Genomic DNA, 22,779 nt, shown 5'->3' on the forward strand with positions numbered 1-22,779 from the left:
GTAAGCATTTATAGATTTTCTATACCTGACTCCACAAATCGTACCATGACAATATATCTATCCTTAAGGTGCGTAGATGTGGAGTTAGGAATAATAGATCTATAGAACCTCTATATCTACTTACCATTCAATATTCTGGGCTTCGATATTTTGTCCACGACATTCTTGTACCATGATATTCATAGCCTCGATATTCAGTAGTACAATCGTGGCTGAGAGCAGGGCTCAACCTCCTCTGACAGAGTATGTGTGAATTACTTCTGAACTTATGCACGTTGATCTTCATGAGGTGCACCACATTACTCACATTATCACTCACAAAAATAGCATTGGCTAAGAGAGCCGAGATGTAATGCTTAACATGCTTCTCCAAGTCACAAAGCTGTGCACTCGGAGAAGTATGCTAAGCATTACATCTCTGCTCTTTCTCAGAGATATGACCCAATCATAGCACTACGCTCTGCCTCTGCTTTTCAGGTCAAAGGGGCTTATTTATGAGCCCTTGCATCACTTTTGCGCCACTGGTGGGTCACTTTTTGTGACGCACCAACAGGGTAAAAATTGCACCATGTTGCTTCGTATTTACAAAGTGATGCATCTAGGTAGATGCGTCACTTTGTAAACCCCTAAGCCACATTATACCTGCGCCAGGTATAATGTATGCAGGGTGGGCGTTCTGAAGCAAGTAAGACTCGTGGAAGTGACGCAGTGAAATCTATGAGATTTCACTGCGTCACTTTTAAGATGCAAATGGGTCAATATCTTACGCCTGCCTCACAGCACGCGTAAGACTGACACAGGCACATTTCAAATGGGACTTGCCCATGTGAAATGACCCATTCATGGAGTTGCGTCACTTTCGTGACACACTCTAACACTGAGTCATTTTTGCACCTACAGATACATCAGAAATACTGACGTATCTGTAACTCCTTGCGACGTGATACATCATACTGTAAATATGACGCATCTAGCATGCCGCAAGGAGGGCGCAATGAAAAGTGACGAATCGCTGTTTTCACGCAGCGATGTGTCACTTTTCATAAATGAGGCCCAAAGTACATAAATTCAGGAAAGCCAGGATGAGAAGTAGAGCATTTGCAGTTGTGACAGCGAAAGCATGAAACGCTCTGCCCTTCTCACTCAGAGTGGAAAAGTGCCTGATGTCTTTTATAAAAGCTCTCAAAACGTTTTTATTGTAACCGTTCTGGCTCAGATGTATCCAGATCTCAGTATCAGCACCAGGAAAGCGTTCGGGTATTTGTGCACTTAATACAATCTAAACTAAACTATTGGTTCACATAGAGTTGTTATTACCTTGAATTTGCCCTGTTTAATTGGAAGCTGCTGTCACAGCTGAAGTCACATACAGGAAGAGAGATGATGAGAGAGAGGAAGAGAAAGGAAGTAGAAACAGCTTAGACTTCCTCCACAATATTTGAGCCATTGTAGACATGCTGTCATCTAGGAACACCTATGATGGAGAATTAGCATACAAAATGAAGGGAATTTAATTTCCCCTTAAATTTCCCATTGAATCGAGGCAGTTCTGATAGGGAAATAGCTAAGGAAATTAGAGTTTCCTATCTAGAATTGAAGTGTTGGCAGGATGGGTATATATCAAACTGAGCACCAGAGCGGCAAACAACTCAAAGAAGGCATGTACTGGGATTAGAAAAATGAGAAATAAAGAGGTGTACTGGAGCAGGCATTTGAAAGAGTTCACAAAAATACAAATTCAAACATAGAAATTATTTACTTGTTCACTCACTGTAACCTCAATAAAATATTCCTGTACCAAAAATTTGAAATGGCAGGATATAATTATCAATCAAATTTATAGAAATGTGTTTATGATGGTAAATCACAAGTAAACCTTGAAGGAGTAACTTGCAGTGAATAGATTTTTCACATAGCACTACAGGTGGGAAGTGAAACTAAAAGGTTTAGCAGAACTCAGCTTCGAGATACATTAAAAAAAAGTCTTTGTTCTTCTGTGATGCATACCTTATTTATTTATTTATATTTTGTGTATTTTATATAGCGCGCAGCTACCCCAACGGGATGTCCCGGCGCTTCTGAGTGAAAGCAGAGTGATAGTCCTGGGGGAGTTAACAAAAGAGAAAAGTTTTTAGTGCCTTACGGAAGGGTAATTCTTCCTGGATCATCCTAATTGCGATCGGGAGTTCGTTCCAGAGAGTTGTGGCACAGACCTGGAAGGTTTTACCTCCAGAACGTGCTTTCCTGAATCTTGGTATGGAAAGCAGATGTTGAGAGTTGGAACGGAGGTTCCGAGAGTTACAGTAAGGACGGATACTAACAGAGAGGTAGGCCGATCCCCTACCCCTAGTTGCTCGATGGGCTAAGGTCATGGCTTTGAATGCAGCTCTTTGATGGATTGGTAGCCAATGTAATGCTCTGCGATGTGGCGAAATATGGGTGCGTAGGGAAACCCCGCAGACCAGCCGAACAGCCGCATTCTGGACTGTCTGGAGCCGATGTAGGAGGCCCGCGGGCAACCCTAAATACAGGCCGTTCGCATAGTCCAGGTGAGATGTAATCAATGCCTGGACTATGGTTTTCCTGGTGTCACTAGGGAGATAGGTGATGAATTTCCTAATCATCCTGATCTTGGAAAAACAAGCGGCTGAAACGGTCTGTATTTGGTTGCTAAAAGAAAGATGTGAGTCCCACTTGACCCCTAGATTTTTTACAGAGTCCTTAGGGACAGGGGGAAGGCTAAGTTCCTGTGGCCACCAGAGAGTTGCATCAAGAGGGGAGGGTTGATGGAAAAAGAGAACGTCTATTTTCGCCGCATTCATGCGGAGGCAGTTATGGTCCATCCATTTTTAAATGTCCCGCAGACAATCCTTCAGAGGATCAAAAGTAGTCTGCGTGGCACTCTCATAGGAGAAAAGCAGCTGAATATCATCTGCATAGGAAGTAGCTATGATGCCCAACCTAGCAATGAGTTCAGCCAGAGGAGAAAAATAGACATTGAACAATAGTGGGCTCAAAGCCGAGCCTTGAGGGACACCCCATTTCAGGGTACGGCTAACAGAGGTAAAAGGGTGAGTATAGACTGCCTGGGTGCGATTAGACAAAAAAGAGGTCAGCCACTCCAGGGCCTTCCCCTGAATGCCCTTCGACCGAAGACGGTCAATCAGGATGGGGTGAGAGACGGTGTCGAATGCTGCCGACAAGTCGAGCAGCACCAGCACCGCTCTGGAACCCCCATCCAGTTTCCACCGCACAGAGTCGGCCATTTCTATAAGGGCAGACTCAGTGCTATGGCACTTTCTAAAACCATGTTGAGATTCATGAAGTAGGCCGTGGGATTCAAGAAAACCTGCCAGTTGTTGCTGCGCTAGCTTTTCAAGGACCTTGGCAGGGGCTGGGAGCAGAGAAATGGGTCGATAGTTCACCGGCTCATTAGGATCTGTATTAGCTTTCTTTAAAATCAGGACCAGTTGGGCATGTTTCCAAGACTCTGGGAAAATTCCGGTTTTAAGCGAGTCATTCCAGATGTAGTTGAGGAAGGGATTAAGAAAAGAGGCCAATAATTTATATTGCTTGGCTGGCCAAGGGTCAAGTGGTGAGCCGGAGCGGCATCTAGACAGTTCCATCAGTGAGTGTTCCAGTGAGATTGCCTCAAAGTCTGAAAAGGTGGAAGAAGACTCGATGCGGTCAGGTAAAGGCGTATCACTCCCTAGATCATTATTCTTGGGGAAGGTGTAATAGATCTTCGCGATCTTGTCTTCAAAGAAGTCAGAGAGGCGGGAGCAAAGGGCCTGAGAGACTGGAAGACACTGTTTAAGAGCCAAGGGATCTGTGAAAGTCTTCACTGTGTTAAAAATTTCCCTGGCCGAGCCATGCGCTCTATTAATTTTCTCGTCCAGGTAACGTTTTTTATGCTCAATTATTTTCCTACGGTATTCTTTGAGGGACAGTTTATATTTAAGTTTTGTGTCAATAGAATAGGATGACCTCCACTGGCGCTCCAACAGCTTACAAGAAGATTTATATTTCCGAAGCTCGTCGGAGTACCATGGGGCGGAGGGAGCTGCTCGAAAGGTTTTAATCGGTCGCATAGGAGCGAGCGAGTCAATAGCAGAGGTGACCCAGCAGTTGAGGTTAGTCAGGCGTGAATCTAAATCAGGGGCATATTTGGGAGTGGTATTTACAAGATGTAGGGCAACACTGTCAGGGGAGATCTTACTCCAATTACGTCCTACCGCCTTAGGGGGAATTCTAGGTCTCACATGCTGGCAAAAGTGAATAGCAAAAGGGATAAAAAAGTGGTCCGACCAAATCACCGGATAGGGATCCTCAATCAGGATGTTTGAGAAATTCGAGCAAACAAGATCAAGAGTATGACCAGCTTTGTGCGTAGGTTGAGAAACCAATTGGCTTAATCCAGCATCTTTTAAAGTAGAAAGAAAGTTAAGGCAAAGCTTGTTTGCAAAGACATAGGCTTGGAGAAAGGGAAGTTTTATATTTTCTAACCTTTTGTTGCATGTAGCGTCTGAAAATCGATCACGGGTGTGGGTCCTTAAAGGTTCTGGGTCTGGAAAAAAAATAACACGGATGCCACTTCTTAATGGCTTTTCTTCAGATTCCACCAGCATCTTAGAATAGGTTCTCCATCGTTCAGTCCTCCTTCAGACACTGCTAAGTTTTTTAACAATCCATGTCTTTTCTCAGAGACCATTGTTGTACCCTCAGACACATCTAGCATGCCATCAGAATTGAGGAGTTTTCTCTCATAGTACCTAAGCCTCCACCCAAACCCACCAGGCCCTTAGCCACTTGACTCTTATGGCTTTCACACCCTGGTGCTGAACCCCTTTTTGGATGTTTGGGGAAGTTAGCGCATTAGCCGTCACAACTCTTTTTGCATTAAAGATATCCAGGCCTAATTTGCGCCCTCATTCTCCCACATCTTGGGGATGCACAAATGTACTCAAGATTTATGGGTTACCCTGGAGGGAACTGAGAAAACAGGAAAAATGTAGCAAAATTTAGGAGCATATTCTCAAGGAGTTATCACTGCGTTAGCGGCACTTTTCTGCCACTAATGCGGTGATAATTTTATCGCTCTATTACCAAGCTGTCGTTAAAAGCTGTTAGCGACAGTTTTTAGGTGAAAGCGGCCATTGTAAAGATCGCCACTTCTGTAAGTGATAATTATATGCAGGAGAGGCATTCCCGTGCAAAAACGCCCGCAAACACCACTACTCCTTGAACTTCTGAAGACCCAAAAAACTGTCTCTAACTGCAGTTAGAGCCATTTACTTAAGACCAGAAAATAGCTGGTCTTAAAAATGGGGATAACACTTGGGGCCACATCTTAACAGGTTTTGGTGCTGGCAGCCCTGCGACACAAATGTAGCGCAGGAGTGTGCACCATCAATAAGATAGTGTGCATTCCTGGGCCCCAATAATGAAAAGTGTTGCAGCGCTGTGACAAGACAGAGTTGCAATACTTCTCACTATGCCCTTCTTGCAACAGCATGGATGCGCTGTATTCACTGGACAGCACTCCATGAGGCAAGTAATGACGGATTCATCAGGAATCCTGATGTATCTGTCTACGTTAAAGTCACGCATTGCTGCAGTCATGTCACAACCATGACGCAACTCCAGCAATGCATGGGGCCAGCCTATCCCTGTGGCACTGCGTCACTCTCACGCCTGCGATGAGGCAGGCGGAAGGTACTGACGCAGTGCCATTCATAAGGGGTGCCCAAATGTCGGCGCTGTTGGAGATCCATCGGTGGTGGTTGCGCACTGCGGTGTCATCGTTTGCAAGCATTGGTGGAGAGTTGGTACAGAGGGAGTTGACGAGACGTTCTTCGTTGGCCTTGATCCAGCTGCGAGGAGGTGCGATGATGGCGGTGACGTCCGGTGGGCAAGGTGAAGATGTGATGTTACCAATGATGGTCGGTCCGGTGTTGTGGCTGTAGTTGAAGTTCCCGCTGGCGAAGGTGATGTGCTCGACCGTGTGTCCTGCTATGTGGCTTGTTTAGGTGACTTGCTGCTTGCGTCCGATGTAGGGGACCTTCCTCAGGAGGGGGTGGTGTCCTGGTCACAGGGGTTGTCCATGTGGAACTTGAGTTCACCTGGTAGGATGGTATTGGTGGATTGGAGACCCTGGGGTGTAATGAGGTCTACAATGGTATTGGAGATAAGGGTGGGCGTAGTGGGGCTACGTGAAGCAGCACGTAGTGTGCCCGAATCTACGCACACTACGCGCTTCGCGTAGCCCCACTACGCGCCACCCGCCACCCACCCACCCTACTTTTAAAAGATAAAATTAATTTGTAATAAAGCAAATTAAAGGCACTTACCTGACGCGCGGCGTCTCCCGGGGCTCCCTCTTCCTGGTTTTCAATTTTCCTGACAAATGCGCATGCGTGAAGGCCCGCGCATGCGCATTTCTCGTGAGAAATGCGCATGCGCGGGCCTTCACGCATGCGCATTTGTCAGGAAAATTGAAAACCAGGAAGAGGGAGCCCCGGGAGACGCCGCGCGTCAGGTAAGTGCCTTTAATTTGCTTTATTACAAATTTATTTTAGCTTTTAAAAGTAGGGCGGGCGGGAGGCGGGTGGTGGGCGGCAGGCAGCTATGCTTCGCCCTCGCGTGTGCGTAGGCGCTGCCTGCTTCGGCTACTTCGAAAACTGCGAAGCAGGCAGTGCTACGTACACTACGTGGGCGAAGCGTAGTGTCGCGCCCAGGGTTAATTGGAGAGTGGGGGGCCATGGCCCGGGGGCTTGCACATTAGGGTGCCGCAGAGGATGTGCTTGGGCGTGGTCCAGATCTGGGATTTGAGGTGGTCCATGGTCACCCTTGGCTCATTAGAATGCGTGGTCAGTCAAAGTGTGCTTCTGTAGGTGGTGGTAATGCTTCCTCTTTGATGGTCAAGGTGCTCCTTGCGGGTGATACTGCAGCCGTCAGTGATGGCGATGTCCGGTCTGGAGCAGAGGTTGGCCCTGGCAGGCGAGGTGGCATCTAGGATTGATGGCGAGGAGGGTGCTGGCGTCGTAGCTGTGGAGTGTCCAAGGAAGGCTCCTTGGTGCTGAGCACAGTCCAGGCAGATGGACACAAACAGCGTAGCCTAGGGATTGCCATTGGCACGGGAGACGACTATTGCAACGCAGGCAGTACTGCGTTAACAACGCAACTCCAACAACGCAGGTCCCTTTACATTGCATTTGATTACAACGCATTGTGAGGTCAGTAATGGGGTAATTTAAAGTTTTTCGGGTGGGTATGGGTTTTGGATGTGAAATATGAAAATTGTGGGGTTTTTTGGAGTAAAATATGAAAATTGGGGTGTGCATTTGGCTAAAATAGATTTTTGGGTGTTATATGAGGGCTCAAAAAAGAATTTCAGGGTTCACGGTTGGGTTTGAGGTGCAAATGTTAATTTTGGGTTGCACTCACTGAAGTGGGAATAGTGATATGAAATGAAATGAAATGATTGAAATGAAATGAAAAGGAAATTCATAGAGCGCGGGGCATTTACCCGAGGGTGTCAAGGCGCCTGCTCATCAGATAGGATAAAACTAAATGGTTCAAAAGCACCTTAGAGACTGACCAACCAGGTCTTCAACGCCTTCCTGAAGGCCAACAGGTGGGTTTCTTGTTTTAGCCTCATTGGAAGAGAGTTCCAAAGTTTGGTCGTGCCTACCAAAAAACTTCTTCCACCCCAGGAAAAATTTTTGACCCTTGGAATAATCAGATCATGGGCAAGAGATGAACGAAGATGATGAACTGGGATATAAGGCTGTAGATTCGTTTTTAGGAAACCAGGCTCTATGTCATGTGTGGCTTTAAAAGCAATGCAAAGAGCCTTGAACTCAATTTGTCTCTTCACAGGCAGCCAATGTAGATCTTTGAGCGTCCATGAAACAGATTTGTGTTTTGGTATATTCAACAGGAGTCGTGCCGCAGCATTCTGCGCAACCTGTAATTTGGACAAGCACTTTTTTCGAAGATTGATGAAGAGCCCATTACAATAATCGGCTCTAGAGAGAACAAGTGTTAAAACCACTAGTTTACGTAGCTCAGCTGGGATGTATGGGAGAATTTTTCTCAAAAGCTTTAACGTGTAGAAAGAAAGGGAAGTAACCTGATTAACATGACTTTCAAACGAGAGCTTAGAGTCAAATGTGACTCCCAGATGCTTCACCTTAGTTACTGGCGTAGGTAGCGGACCCAGCTTCTAAGGCCATAGATCAGGGGACCAGAAATTAGTATGGGCAACAAAAAGTAAGACCTCTGTCTTACCGGAATTCAATTTTAAACAATTGGTGGCCATCCAGTCACCGACCTGACAAAGACAGGTATGAAACTGTGCCATAGTGTCAGCGGGTGAGCCTGTCACTGAGACAATAATCTGTGTGTCATCGGCGTACGAAATAGCCTAGAATCCCAGGGACCTGATCAGCCTCGCCAGCAATGCAACGTGAATATTAAAAAGGGTTGGGCTCAAAGACGAACCCTGTGGCACTCCACATGGTAATGTAAAGTTAGGTGACTTAAACTCATCTAGGACTACAAATTGCTCCCTGCTGGACAATAATGATTCAAGCAAGGTGAAAGCTCTCCCTTTGATACCGATCCCTCTCAGAACTTCCAACAGTTTCTGGTGGTTCACCATATCAAATGCGGCGGAGAGGTCAAGCAGCACAAGATATTAATGTCTCCGCTATGCAACACCTACTCTGCTGTTGCAATATGCCTAGTATTAGTATGCATTGGAATGGAATGCGATGTTATGGCATGCGTCACAACCACGTATGTTCCTTTGGTACATGGGTGGTACGCGCACTGTGCATGGGCACACAGCGGCCGCCATTGAGAAGTGCTAGGGCGGCTGGACAACTGTGAGGTGGTAAACACTGGAAAACACTGGATGGGGCGTGGAGGTGGGTGTGTGTGTGTGTGAGCGGTTGTTGAAAAGATTTTAATAAGGGAAGTCTTACCTCGAAGCTGGGTCCTGTGTCTTCGATGCTCCTGCTCTCCTGCGTCTGCTTCCAGGAACAGGAAGTAGGGAGCCAGACTACCCCCCCTGAACCAATCACTACGCTGTGATGCGGCAGTGGGATTGGTAATTGGCAATCCGACAAGGCATGCAGCAAGGGTTCTGGAGGGGTGGGCATGTTTTCCATGCAGGCTGTAATGCAGCCTGCATTACCAACAGGGAAGTACGCATTACTGCATTGGGCGGCCTTAGTGGGCCAACCAAACAGTCAGAGCGCACTCGAGTGGGCATGCCAATCTGCCCAAGCCTTGCCCTGTGCAAAGGAGCAGTCCTACCCACCCTCCCACCCGCAAGGGAATCATAGCATAGTTACATCAGTAAGTTATCATCATGTGATGATTGCTCCTCTTCTGCACTGCTTGAAAGTAGTGGGGCGACGTTCTTCCACCATAGAGGATGAGCCTCCACTGGGGGTGCAACATCTACTTGTGCTAGGCCTTGGAGACTCGACCACCAGGCATGCTGCGCTACGCATCCCACCTTCTCCTTACCTGGACATTGACACTGTGGCACAATCCGCTGCACTCTCTCCAAATATGTGACTCAGCCAGAAGAAGCCTCAGCCAGGAGGGATTTCACAAGCCTGGGTACAGCAGTCGCCACTAAGTCCACTGGTGAACCCCCTGATGCATTTGATGCAGCAGGGCCTCCTTAGGCGTGAAGTTGCAGCGCTCCCGCCACACAAGTTCGGCACAGCTCAGGAGCCTCACCCTCCACTGTGTCTGGCCAGCCAACATCATCCGGCCTGTGATGCAGAGAGGCGGCACCCACCATTGGTAATCCCCTCCATGCACCCCGGTGTAGTGGTAGATCATAGTATGCGATGCAGACCTCCCTACGTTGGGGCGCAGGAGCGCCTCTACTATTAACAGCTCCAAGGTGCGCAAGGTGGTCTCCTCACACAGGTCAGCAACGTGTCTCCATGCGACCTCCCAGACTTCACCACCAGGTACGGGCGATCGTCGCACCTCAATGTCTACCTCCATGGCTCATCGACTCCACAGCTCCACCGCATCCCACTCCAGGCTCCAGACACAAGTCCAGCGAGGCATCCAGGCTCTAGACGCAGGTTCAGCGAGGCATCCAGACTCCAGGCGCAGGTCCGGTGAGGCATGCAGGCTCTAGGTGCAGGTCCAGCGAGGCATCCAGGCTCGAGACGCAGGTCCAGTGAGGCATCCAGGCTCCGGGTTCAGGTCTAGCGAGGCCTCCAGTCTCCAGGCACAGGTCCAGCGAGGCATCCAGGCTCCAGGTGCAGGTCCAGCAAGGCATCCAGGCTCAAGGCGCAGGTCCAGCGAGGCATCAAGTCTTTCATCCTGATCACCCTGGATGTTTGCTGGCTTGCAGGGGTTGTTGATGTGTGCTGCACTTAGCCCTGGCTTCTCCATTCTGCATTTTATTGTTTTTTATGCCTATTTTATAATGGAGGTTGACTGATAGGCTATTTTTTGCATTAGAGACAAAAAAAACTCACGTTGGGCTGACTAGCGTGAGTTTTGTGGCCGCTAATGGGCCTATCGGTAGTTATTGACCACTAACGCCGGATTTCCTATCGCCATTGCGCTGATGTTAGCCGCAGTTTTCACCACCGTTCCCTGATACTATTGCCATGTAGCGACGGCTTGGTAATACACCGCTAACATGACGATAGATTTCAGGGTTAGGCGGCGATAAAAAAACTGCTGCTAACTGGCTTTTGCGTTAGGTATCGCCGGTCCTTGAGAATACCCCCCTTAGTTTTTTGTTGGAAAAATGGGAAAAGGTGCTGTGCAAAAAAGCATTGTTTCCCCCTACTATGATATCAACAGGAGGTTTGCTGTGCTATGATTACCATCTTCCCAGGTTTTAGGAGCAAGTGTTGTTGTAAAAAAGCATTTTTCTTACAGCAATATTTGCAATTTGTAACCGGGAGTCCACTTTCATATATTTTACAGTTTTAATTAGGGATTGGCGTAACACACTCAATTTGCTTAAGCATAACTACACACAATTTCAGCAAAATTATGCTAGAATATGGTGATTTACGCATTGAGAGTAACCCAATATTTAGCGCTGTGTACATAGCACAAGGGGAATTCACAAATGTACCCGGGGTTTATGGATTACCTTGGAGGAAACTGAGAAAATTGCCAAAATAGAGCTTAATTTAGTTTTTTATTGAAAAAATTGAAAAAAGTGGTCTGCAAAAAGGGATTTTTTTCCCCAACAATGCTAAAAACAGAAGGTTTGCTGCGCTATGACTACCATCTTTCCAGCTTTCAGGAGCAAGCGTAGTTGTACAAAAACATTCTTCTCACTGCAGTGTTTGCCATTTTCTAACCAGTAGTGCATTTTTGTACATTTTACAGCTTCAATTAGGGATGAGCGTTACACACACGATTGGCTTTAGCGTAACTGCACACACTTTCAGCAAAACTGTGCTCAATTACACAGAAGTATGCAAGGAGCATAACCCAGCACTTAGTGCTATTTTCTTAGTGCAAAATGCACCCTTGTGTTTAAAATAGACCCAGGGATGTACTTTGCTCTAAGAAAATAATGCTAAATGCAACAGACCACGAACAGCAGCAATCAGCAACCACACACGCTCTATTCCTGTGCTCTTCTGGTAGGCATTTTAGCTCAAATTACTCGATATTGTGAATGGAAAGGTGTTGATCGTGAAATTATTTTGTAATTTCCCGACACAAGAGTAATGCCAAATTACTGGAATTACTCAGATTACTTTAGAGTAATTAAAATTTCACCCACGGCCTAGTTTGAACTTACTTGCAGTGGATGCTTTGGTGAACAGATCAGACTAGGCACCAGGCGAAAACCATATTGACTTGGCATGTTCCATGGTTTGACCCATTCCTGGTGTGTGCATTTTTATTGAGATAAGCGTGTGAATGCTAAGTGGTAAGAACTTTGTGATCTGTGCAGATTCCTGAAGTTTTAGTCACAGAAATGTGTGCACCGGGGAAGGCAGAAAGATTGTGGCTGTGGGGAGCACAGGCTCATGTTCAGGTGTGACGCTCCCCCCAAAAAGAACTTTCTTGGTGTCTTTTGGGATTTCTGCCCCTCACGGGGTTAGATTGGTAGCATACCTACCAATCTTGTCCTATTTAGGGCAGAATACTAGGACTTTTTTGGTAACAATTCCCTTGTGTTTAGTGGAGTTTTGGTTTCCATAGGGAGCAAATTGGGGATAAGCATCACTCCACCACCTGTTGTGGCTAGGAGTGGGGGGAGCACAGATCTATGCTCAGGAAGGCTGCTTCCCTCCAAATAATAATTCTATGGTGCCTAGTGGGCTTTTTTCCCCTGGGTGGCAGATTGGGGGTAGGCTTCTCCAATCTGCCCCAAGGGGGACTGAAAGACTGTTGCACCTGTTCTGGGGTGGAACATGGGCTGATACGTGGGTGGGACACCCCATCTCTTCTGTTTTTGGATCTATTGTTTTCTTGGTGTCTAGTGGACTTTCTTCCCCCTTTCAAGGGGGGCTGATTGGCAGTAAACACTCTTGTTCTTGGAGGATGGGGGAGCACGAGCCCTTTGCTGGGGGGGCTACTCCCCTCTCTAAAGCAATTTCTGGTGTTTAGAGGGCTGATCCCTTCTTGGGGATAGCCCTCCCGTGGCTACAGCTCATTCTTTTGTACTTCACCAATAACCTGTTTTTCCCTTGTTTGTTCACCTTGTCACTGAATACTCACCTAATAGGTTATGGTCACTTCATTGGGGAACACAAAAATGTTTTAATGTGGCATTATATGTAATTATTTTTGATACTGCATAATTAAATTACCTACTTCGGCTGAAGTCAGGTAGTCTTGAGGACAAAGAAATTGTATGGGCTTTTTTAATTAAATTTGCATAAATACAAAAGTAATGTATATTGTATTTGGACTCAACAAAGAGTCACGACTGTATCCTACATTTTCTGTCTATGATTTATTCTCAGCAACTAATTGAGTTGCATATCCCTCAAACTTTCTAGAAAAATGAGTTCCTTGTGAACGTTGTCTTTTGTAGTAGTGTACTTACCCTGCTCACAAGGACGTATGGGTTGCTCTTGTTTCCTTAAATAATAATGTGTTATGTTTTTAGGCCTGTTGGGGAATGGGCAAAAGGGCGAGCCACACAAGTAGAGTAGCATTTTTATTAGGAGAATTCTGGGAACCCTGGGTGATGGGAATATTGTGGATGCACACAGATTCTGGAACATTCCGTCAGAAAAATGAAACGAAAATACAGGATTTTAGGCAAAGTTTGATTTTTGAAGGGGTTTGTGAGTAAGAAAACCTAATGTGATCAATGCAAGGCACAACAACGTATGGCCCCCCTGGGTTTCTAGTTTTAAAAAATGTCATGGTTTGGTAGCTTTTTCCGGTGACTAGCTCACTGTGTGACAGAATAGTGCAGCCATTCAGTATGGCAAGTGAGAGAAGATTGGGATTTAGCCCCACTATGATGGCCCACATGAAAAACGATGCCTAAAAGAATTACAATTTGCATATACTTGCCATGTGGATGGGGATGCTTTAGTCTCTGGGGGGCGGGGGGTGTCAGAAAGATTATTGAGGCTTTAAGGCTGGGGGTGTGGCCTGATGTCAAGAGGGGACAGCTCCCACCACATTATTACTTTAGAAAATATCCCTGGCATCCAGTGGGCTGTCTGTCCAACAGAGCAGATTGAGAGCAAACCATTTCTATGCACTCTATTATTAAAATCAGTGCTTAGGGGGCTAATATATGCCTCTGCCAACCGATGAAGTGAAGGAAATTTAAGCTAATCAGTTAATTTCACTGTCACTTTGAAGTTAATGATGTCATCATGTCATGTGCATCTTTAAAAAAAAATGCCTTAGGCTGCTGTGGAAGCTTTTCACTAGTAGCCCGGCCTGAAATGGGAAGTAGGGAATTCCTCTTGTGCCAGTAGAGGAAGGATTCAATTTCCTGGGTGCTTTGATATGACCTCCACATCAGCAACCTCTGGCAAAGAGCGCTCTTAACATAAATGTTGCATAAATAGCAACCAAGTGGTTATACACTCTTGACCAGTCCTCAGCGTTGTGTAGTGTGGACTCGGCTATCACCAGCAAGCCTTGATGGAATTCTTTCACTGTCTTCAGTCATGTTCAGCGGGTCCATACATTCCTCCAGCCACCCATTAAAAATCCCAAGTCTCCCTTCAGATACCCCCAACAGGCTCTCAAGAGTAGGCCTGGGCTAAATTTCCGTTCCGCTCGCGGAAATTGCGATAATTTGACATTTTCGCGTTCCGCGGAGAGCGCGAAAATGTCAAAATTTCCGCATTCCGCAGCTTAGCGATAATTTGTTTCTTGCTCGTGCTGTAAAATAATACATTCTCGCGCGCGTGCGCGCGCTATCGCCTTACCTGAATCCCCACGTTCGCCGACAAGTTTTCCTGTTCCGGTCGCGTTCTCCACGAGATGTTGGATTGTTGGTAGCCATTTGCGCTGTATTGCGACAGTTCGCGCTCGCAGTAATGTCATTGGTCGCGCGATCACGTCTTTCTTCTCGTGATCATGCACCGCAAGAAGAGTGAAAACAAGATGGTCGCGCCCGCGAGCAACCGCATGGGTAAGTTGGCGAGCCGCGACCACGCAGAAAATACCGCGAACGGGCGGGAAAAAAACTTCTGCATCTTCGCGATATTTCCGCGTGTTTGCGGAGATTTTTAACATTTTCGCGATAATTTGCGAAAGTCACTTTCGCAAATTCCGCCCACCCCTACTCAAGAGACCCTCAGAGGTTACCTACAGACATAACCATCTTGTCTTCAGAGAGCATCAGACAGATGACCAGCGTGCCCTATTGCTCCTAAGACCACTTTCCGTGGCCCAAAAATGCCCTGGCCTTCAGTAAGTGAAGAGGTAGGCTACCTCTTGTGGCCCCCAACTAGCAAGTCCTCTAGGATATCGTTGTATGTAAGCTGCACGCAGAAGAGAGTTCCTTATTGGAGAATAGTGTAACGGTGACTACTAAAGTGATGATAACCAGATTGTGCATACCAGTGCTTAAATGTACAATGCTAAATATCTCCTTAAACCCTATCTGATAATTTCTTGTCAGAATCAAAATTACCTTCATCATCCCTATCTATAGAGTCAGAGATAGCGTTGAGCATATCATGTTGCATAAACAACTGAGTCATACTTTTGACCTGGAAACAACTGCTAAAGCAATAAAAGCGACTATGCAAGCAAGGAAATATTAAAAACAATATAAGAATATGCAACGCGCTGTAGTGGTAGCGTCTTTACCGCCAATATTTGACAATGCTGCTCCTTTGATACTTACAACCCTCTGAAAACCGTTTTTTGCATGAACATTCTGCTCACATAGATAACAAATAGGTACATGTCTGCAAAATATCTAGACACAAACTTTATAACAACCACTGGGGGTCCTTACCACATCCCTTTTAGCACCATGCATAGGTAGGAGCCACTTACTCAAACATTCAACATACCGCAACTTCCACTAGATTATGGGATTGAAATTACAAAAAGGTCACAAGCCAGTCACACTGAAGAACATTCAGTAACATACTTGCCTTTAAATGTTATCTTCCTCTTTGTAGACCAGCATCACTTTAGTTGAATGGTTTCTTTAGTATCTGCGACTATTAATAGCCTTTACCACAGTTATACTTTATTCTAGTAGTTTACCACAACAAGATAGAAAGAGGTTTTTACAATTATCGCACATCCTCTTTATATATCAGTCATAAACCATACGAAGAATGGGATAGTGTACTGGATACACCGGTCTTGTCAACAGGACAAGAAGAAACACTACTGTTTATAATGGACGATAAAGCCTTACACACAATTCTGTGACATGCTTAATCATAGGCTGACTCATCACACACTGATGCGAAGATACTATTAGGGAGGCCTCGACCTCAATGAGTAAGTTCAAAATAAATATAACTGGATAAACAAGGGATTTAGATTATTGACAAACATCCACTGTGCAGACCCAAAGGAATTCCTTTATTCACGGGCACACGGGACAGGATTGAAATTCTGAAATAGGTTGAACCACAAGAGCTAGATCTCAGTCATCCTTTGAAGTGCCAACATGTTTCAGCCCATAAATTTGCAATGGAAAAAGCACTCTTAAAGAACCAAGTGGTGAGTAGCTTTAACCCCTTGAAATGAAAAGGAAGGGTTATACCAGATGGAAGAGGCCAGTGGGTGAAAATATATTGAATAAAAAAGATGTCTGACTCTCAATGGCAGTGGCACTGTAACAATTTTGGGAGTGGGGATGTTGTTGTTAATTTTATGTTATAAGGGTTGGAAAAATAGAGAACAGTGTAGCAAATAAGCCACCCATGCTACACAAAGTATAGCAAATAAGCCACACCCTTCGGCAGATGAATGGTGGGCAAGCAGTGTGTTTCCAGTGGTGCACTTTATAGCACATTGTCCTAAATGCATGAGTAAAAGATGTGCTAGGGTGCTGACTTTTACAGAGAGCATATTTATCATTGAAATGGTCACCAAATTTGCATCAGTCATGCAGTTTTACTGCTAGACCTATGTAGCACACAAATATTACATGCTGAAACCAGATTTGTGTGCATATTTGTCATTTGTGTGTCTCATAAGTGAAGTGTCTACCTTTGTTTTGATCGTATAGACATCTTTGTTTCTGTCACTCTTCAGAATTACAAATACAACAATATGCCTAATTTGAACTTTTTTGCTGCTGACATATTTTGAAATGTTTGCAAAGTTCAATTGCAAGTACTTGCAATTTGATGTGTGCTAGAAAACATGTAACATTCTGAAGCCTTTCCTTTCGTTTTTTCGGTACTCTAGCAAGATTGTCACTTGCTTCAGGTTCCAAAATGCCCTCCCTTCACCATCAAGGGAAGGAAAAGTAAAGACCAAACTCTATGTTAAATAAGAGGCAGTTTGTCAGAAGACATTGAAGACTACTTCAGCGGAGGCATATGGGGCTGGCCTCTGGGGGCACAATAAGGCAGATATTATATCAGTCCCAGGGGGAACAGCTACCATTAATATGTCATGAGGAGCTTGGGATCCCATATTTGGAAGAGCAGATTGGATTAGCCCCTTTATTATAGTGGGTCAAAATATGACCATGGCCAGAGGCTGGATTGATCAGAACTTGTATTTCCGATTGAATGATTAAGGTATTTGAACGTCACCTTTGACCGCCGGGGTCTTCATGATCTATATAAATACCCTCATACAATTGGCTCCAATCATAAATCATGCGTTAAAGAACTGTTCTTGGAGCACTCTATGAATAAACACCTAGGGGCAGATTTACAATAACTGGCGCATCCCTGCATATCAACAGGGATGCGCCAGTTATTGTGCGCCACGGCTCCGCCACCATGGATGCACCGCATTTACAATGCGGCGCACCATGGGGGCAAAAATGGACAGATGCGTGACGCATCTGTGCCGTAAAGGCAGCGCATTGCTGGAGTTGCGTCGGAAGCGTGACGCAGCTCCTGCAAAGCTCTGGGGTGCCCTATCTTCCCAATGCTGCGTCAATCCTTACGCCTGCTTCAAGCAGGCGCAGGGTTTTGACGCAGCATGGGCTCAAAAGTGACTAAGTGAAATCTTGTAGATTTCACTCAGCCACTTTTAGGAGGCGTTCCTGCAACGGAACGCCCCCCTTGCGCAGGAACGCCTACTTCTGGCGCAGGGTTTTACAACGTGACGCATCTCCCAGATGCGTCACGTTGTAAATACCCCGCAGAATGGTGCTGGTTTTGCGCCGCCACTGCGTCACAAAAGTGACGCAACGGCGGCGTAAAAGAGGCACAAGGGGCTGGTAAATCTGCCCCCTAGACGCTGCCCAGGCACAGGGGCGTAACACACGCCCAGTATCCCCCGCGGTGCGGGAGGTCCCCCGAGCTGCAGGGGGCCCCCTCAGCCCAGTACTAAGGATTAAATCCGGAGTGGGGGCCACACCACGTACCTTGCAGGGGGGGCCCCTGAGCTTTCGTTACGCCACTGCCCAGGCCAGCATTCAATCGTTAATTAGGCTCAAGTCTCAACAGCCCGTGGCATAGGGCCCTACCTGAGGTGGACTTCTACACACCACTATTGCCTGACCTTGCTTGGACTCTGCACTTTCATTTGCTTTGCCTTTTCTGAGGGCATGGCGTCAGGACACATCTTTCTGTGTGTGTGATAATACCTCGACCCGGAGCACCAGCCATTAATTTCGGTTTTTTGGCTCCGTTGCTGCGCAAGACCAATGTGAGACTGTACAAGGATGGTCTACATTGTTTTCAATCTCTAGGTTCAGGGAATATGTTTTGTGGTTTTAAAATTCATAAAATCAGTGTCCAATATTAGGAGGAGATATGAATTTTAATGGTTATTCCCTAAGTTTTAGCTATGATTTAGCACACCTGCTTTGGACTCTTTTATCAAAATTGTTACACGAAAAACGGGTACTGTATAGGAGCAAATCTGAACGTGCACTAAGCAATAACGAATCATGGTACAAATATGGGCATGCACTCAAGATTTCTAAGTAATATCCCAGTCTTCTTTCTGAATCTGTTCATGCTTTATAATCCAACTGTTTGCAGAGAAAAAGCTATGGGCATTGAAACTCGAAAAAAATATATATAAACTCTTAAATTCCATACAACGAAATATATTTGAGAAACAACGCAAATGCCTTTTCGATCACCCGTCACACTCCTTAAATTAAGAATCTAAATATTGCGAACATTAACTTGGACAGAGCATAATGGTATAAAAATGAGGCAGAATTAAATCCGCATTGAAGCAGAATGCACCATGATTTTCCACGGTGAAATATCTATTTTAAGCCTCTACCCGACTGCATATTCCTCGCGCCATACAAATCTTTCGTTGCTTACAAGTGGGTCATACTTGACGTGTGTTGTGCGAAAATTTCCCAGGTTCATCTGTCAACGGCACTTCCGTGGTCAACACATTTCACATGATTTTCAAAGTTATAATTCTTTCGACAAAAAAGATGAAAAGAAATGCATTCTTCTTGCATGTATTTCTTTTCTAGGATTGTATGCGAATAAAATGCATTTTCTTTCATATACGTTGCTGTGCTGGAAGTGGAAAGCCTAATTTGATAAAGGAAAATATATTTTTAATATTCCTTCCTTCATAATTATGTTATTCATATTTTATTCATTTTGTCACAAGCCAGGGATGCTTCTGATGCAATTATCTTATAGCGCAGTAATATATGCTCGATGAAATCCAGATAATCTTTCTTCCATTCTTAGAGTAGCAATATATTTGGTAGACTTTGCTTATTGATTTTTGTGAGCTTCATTAATCGGTGAAGCACACGCGACATGCTTAGAATATATTTAGAGGAGTTAGATTAGTGTACACACTTTATCCCCCGCAGTCTAAGTACAAGAGGCGTTTATGTCGCGTGATTTGAACTTCTTGAATTAGACAGTAATGCAGGAAGAGTTTTTCACACCCAGAAATTACATTGTTTTCTTTATTGGTGGTAAATACTTTTTTCAGTCTATCAAGGGCCCCAGTTCTCTACGCTATACCTTTTCTCTTAAAATCGTTATATAAAATAACCTCCAAATCCCTGCTTAATGGCATTTGGTAAACTATGGCTTTTCTTGTACCATAGCCCCTGGCCCACCCGTTTCCAGATGCTCTAGTGTGCAGGTGCCAAGATCGGTGCCTGAACTACCCTCCCTACTTGGAAGAGTCTGCACCTGCTCAGGGACGTTTTAAGGATTTTGGGGGCCCTGGGCCAAATGTAATTTGGGGGCCCTCTTCCGAACAATTTAGATTTTATGATCCAGTTTCAGCCCTTTCAAGCCCTCTTCGGTCAAATTCTAAATGTGCGTACATCTGATATTCAGGGATAGTGATGTGTATTTTCAGTATTGTATCACAGCAGCAGCTCACTAATATTACTGCAAATATTCTCTGTGACCCCATCCCTTTTCTCATGCCAGGTCCTATACTGATCTAAAAAAAAAAAGGATATGGATGTTGCATGAAACAAACACATTTTGTCTGTAAAATGTCTGTAAGAGACTCCCGAACATAAAAATAAATGATAGAAAAACCCTATTTTCAACAATCTGTTTAAAAATGATTCAAGGTAATCAGGGCAAGACTCTGCAGAACATAGATGGGTCTATCAGGGGGCCCCTGGATGGCTGCGGCCTTGGGCCAGAGCCCACTTTGCCCATTCCTTAAAACGTCTCTGCACCTGCTTTGTTTGCAAGGGAAATTGTTTGCCAGCCAAGCCGTGGCCTCCGGTGTGCGCAGGTGCGTCATGGTGGCCATGGTGTGATGCACGTGGAGGTGAGCGAGGTAAACAAGCCTACAAAGTAACATGCTCTATGTGAAGGAGACAGTGGACAGGTTGCTCAAGGGATATGACATCCGCCTGAGGCCAGACTTTGGCGGTAAGCGGATCCCTGTCAGTCTCTCAGGCCGGCTAGGACACCTGAGATCTCCCGTTGCCCTGTGGGGTGGCTACAGAACGTCATATGTGTATTGTATGTAATACTGTGTGTGTGCTTGGTGTGATGCAAAGTACTTGGATAGCCCACTGCCAGCAAATCCGGTGTGGGTAGGTTGTATCTACCTGGAGTAACTGTTACAGGCCTGATGGTGACTGAGCAGAAAGAACTTCCACACGCATATGATAGGCCACCATAAACAGATTGCTTGATTTTATTGCCTCAGTCTTTTAGCTCACTACAAATGCTTGTGTTGCTTTTCACAGCATATTACAGCTTCTGGTATCCATGCTCCCCCCACCGTTACCATACTCTTCATGTGTAGATTCTAAGCACTGGTCTCCCCAGGGAGTCTTGGAGTGCTGCTGTTATCACATATCACTCAGCATATGACTCAGGTTTGCAGTGAGTTCTTTAATCACCGCCTTGAATGTGCTGCCTCGGGTGGCTGTAACCGTTGTGATGAGCATCACCGAAGTGCTGCCATGGTTTGTGTTTAGGGACAGCTAAGACAGACAGTTGAGAACATTGTAGTTAAAGACCGTAACATTAACAAGTGTGCAATACTCTGCCCGAACGCGGAACTCGGTAGAATTTGGCTGAGTTTTTTGGACTGAAAGTCCACAATCTCGGCCTTGGCCTACTTAGAAACCTTTATCCAATAAATCTGACATGGGTTGGCACGTCCTTATTGGCAGGTCCCACCCGAGTCCCACCCATTGACCTTCCCTACCGGGGTGTTCCTGTGCAGGGGGCCCATCTGCCCGCTAGGACACCGACCTCGGGCACCCCCTCCCCCCAACTTCCTCCCACCAAGGCTTGTGCTGAATTGCGCCCACTGCACCTGCCTGAGTGAATGCCAGGCAAAGACCTCGTGTCAGCGACCACCCCCAACACCCTGTGCACTTGGATGCTCCATACCTGGCGCCAGCACCCCCTGGAGGATCACGTGATCCCACTGCCACTTTGGTCTAAAAGGATACCTTGCATGTACCTGAACTGTCCCACCACTCACAACCTCACCCGCCACAGGCCAGCATAGTTTACCTACTATCTGGCCCCTCCCCACCATGGAGCGGGCAATGTACCAACCAGGCGAACAAATCCTCAAGAAACAGTTTCTTAACCACCTTAGACAGATGGACACCATCTTGCTAGAAAAAATGCTCACCCTTGATACATCCATGAGCTGTTGAGTGAAACATAACTGACCTGACCAACTCATCCATCTTATTGTTCACTCATTTTACAGAGTCAATGAGAGCCTTGACTGACTTACCACCTCTCCAACCCATCCCGGGTACGTTTGACCATGTTAATACAGCGATGGGGAACTCCTTCGGGAGCCATCCCATCTCCAACATAACCAACTCAAACAAGTCCTTCCTGCCAATCTCAGTCAGATCATTGTCACTGCGATGAACAATAACAATCCCTGGGCGCGTAAACCCCCAGGGCAAAAGTTTGTACAATGCAGTCCTCAGGTTAGCCAGGAGCAAATACCTTGACCACAAAATGTCAAGCGATATCCCGCTGCTTCGGCTCTGTCTGCGTAGCCACATGCAGAATAACAAGCCTTCGTATGTCTCCCATTTGAGTGGCCCATAATCAGCACATCCATAGCCCCATCCATTTCTGCATGGGCAGGTGGTTCAAATGTATCCAGTGGCTGTCCCGACTCCTCATGCAGTCAACCTGTATCAACAGGAAAATAAAAAATGAGAGGAGGTTGAAGAAAGGTATTAGGGTAAGGCAGCTACAACAATTTCAATCTTACATTGCGCTTGTAACAGTCAACCTGCACCTGCCAATCATTTTCACTGCAGGCTCTGCCAGTCCCATACCCACTGCTGCAGTAGTGATCCCAATTCTAAAGGAGGGTGAGCCATACTCAGTCGGATCCAATACCACTGCCTTCAGGGCCCTGTCCCACATCCTACCGGACTGAAACCGTGTGTGAGGTATACCATCAGCATGTACCAAGAGGGGACCCTCGGGCCCCTGAGTAGAGTGAGCCAAGAAACCATCCAGAATCGCCAGAGGGCAGCCTTCATTACCTAGAGCCCTGTGGAGCAGAATGTGCTAGTGCCTGCCCATCTGGTCGGTCTTTGAATGGGCAATTGTTATTGCCAGAGAATCATTTGGCCAAAGAACATCCACATACTGCAGATCCCTTTTCACATTCCACTTGTTTTAGGCCCTCAGCTCACCTGCCCTCAAAGGCCGATAA

Source organism: Triturus cristatus, chromosome 2_2 (genome assembly GCF_964204655.1).
Source record: "Triturus cristatus chromosome 2_2, aTriCri1.1, whole genome shotgun sequence".
In the NCBI taxonomy this organism is placed as follows: Eukaryota; Metazoa; Chordata; class Amphibia; order Caudata; family Salamandridae; genus Triturus; species Triturus cristatus.